General features: G+C 35.1%; 1 non-coding gene across 1 annotated transcript; it reads right to left on the bottom strand.

Annotated features, from left to right (window-relative positions):
- Positions 1–1142: 1142 nt before the first annotated feature.
- LOC138824167 (U6 spliceosomal RNA) lies at positions 1143–1249 on the bottom strand. The gene has a single exon (XR_011371042.1). It is a non-coding gene; the product is annotated as a U6 spliceosomal RNA (small nuclear RNA).
- Between the last annotated feature and the right edge of the window lie 818 nt (positions 1250–2067).

Here is a 2067-nt window from a genome sequence, read left to right as displayed (position 1 = left end):
ATGATTTATTTGTTTTATAAGGAATTCTATTTTCCAATGTTTGTGTGACCAATTTTAGTCTCTCTGATCAGTCTTTCCTACCCTCTCTCAGGAGTCTTTTATTTCAGCCTGGTTCATAATAAATATATTAGTTTTCAGCTAAATGACTCCCAGCTTCAGTTTTTTGCCTGACTTTACGTAGACTGTGATAGGAGCTTTGACTGGCCTTGCTTGCTGGAGATTTTTGCTTGATTTTTATTGTTTTGTTTTTAGAGCTCTAGGATTACTAGTTAATGTATTAGCTTCTCTGGGCCGCATTGATCACCTGGACTAGAGTCAATGGGTGTTTGTCCTAATGATACAAAAACAACTGACTAAATTCCTGTTTTAATTCTCTCAAAATGAGGCAATCTGGCATCCTTGCAAAGTCATCAATAATATTCTGCTACCACTTACAGAAATGGTCTATCAAGATGGCTTTTCAAGGTTGACTGTAAAAAATGTTTATTTCTGTGTGGGAGGACCATATAAAAAGCAACAAAAAAATCACATCGTACATTATAAATACTTTAGAAACAACAGCAAGAAAAAAACCACTTGTGTCCCTATCTTGGGGTTCATTTAGCTTAACATCACCTTATCTATTCATATGCATATAGCTTTTGACCTTTTCTACTTATCCAGGAAGTATATTCATTATTGCCAATAAGGGATACCACGTGACCGATGTTTCTTTGGAGTTGGATTATTTTAGTTAATATATTTTTTCCGTAACAAATTGGGCGATGTCGTTCTTTCTGATGGACGATCGAATTCACACACACACACACACACACACACACACACACACACACACACACACAACTCACAACGTTTTCTTGATCCATTCATCTACTGAGGGGCATTGGGGTTGGTTCCATATCTTAGCTATGGGAAATAATGCTGCAGTAAACATAATTGTATTGGCAATTTTAATATGGTCTTTTTGCTGACTATTTAGGTGAATGCCCAAAAGTGGTATTGCTGGGTCATACAGGAGCTCTATGTGGAATCTTTTACGGAACCTCCATACTGCTTTCCAAGTGATTGAACAAGTTTACACTCCCACCAAGAATGATGTACGGTTCCCTTCTGGCCACATCCCCTCCAGCATCTGTTATTGTAAAAATGTGGAGCGCTTCACAAATTTGCATGTCATACTTGCACAGGGACCATGCTAATCTTCTCTGTATTGTTCCAATTTTAGTGTATGTGCTGCTCAATTGAGCACAGAACATTTTTTATATATAAAGTGGAACTGATTTTCTTAAACTAGACAATTTAACAAAAAGTAAGTTCACAAGAATGGTCGTGAAATTTTAGAAGCATGTATTTCTTACATAAGCACACATTTAAGACTAAAGTCAAGATTGATATGTCAAAAACAAAATAATTCCAGATATTTGTTGTGCAACAGATGTGTAGAAGGAGGATTTCAATTATTCTATACAAGACACCTATCATAATGAACACTGCAGCAAGTGTTAAGTTTTTTTTTTTTAAGTTTTAATGTTTTAAATATGTTTAATTTTGAGAATTTGCTTATATGCCAAAATTAAGATTGTTTGGTAGGTCATATAACTTTTCTATAAAGTATTAAAACTTATGGTAGCAGACATATACAACTAAGTATGTACATTTCAGTGTTTATAGAAACTTTACTAATGAGAAGTTGCAAAATCTTTGTATTAAGAAACAGCAAAGAGTTAAGACAGTTTCTGTTAAAACTTTAGGGCTTCCTTACTTAATATGTTAGCGAGGAACAAAAATGATTGTATAAACCGTATGCAGATGATGAGATGAGACATATATAGTAATCTTAGAGTGTAAATTTAACGACTACTCATAGCCTATAAAACTCTTGTTGAGCATCATAATCTTAGCCAGTTTTAAATGTACAGGAATATGAGAAGAGTTCCGGGAAGATGGCAGAGGAGAAGCTGGAATCTGAACAAGCTCTCCCATAGAAAGCAGTTTTAGAGTTCCAGTGAACAGTCTTAAGCCAGAGAATCACAACAAGTGTGCCATCAAAGGACAGAGAGTTAGGCA

The sequence above is a fragment of the Dipodomys merriami genome, unplaced genomic scaffold (assembly GCF_024711535.1).
Source record: "Dipodomys merriami isolate MVZ:Mamm:240054 unplaced genomic scaffold, mDipMer1.0.p SCAF_1276, whole genome shotgun sequence".
NCBI lineage: Eukaryota > Metazoa > Chordata > Mammalia > Rodentia > Heteromyidae > Dipodomys > Dipodomys merriami.
The sequence above is the reverse complement of the archived record's forward strand: the minus strand, read 5'-3'. Positions and strand labels throughout refer to the sequence as shown.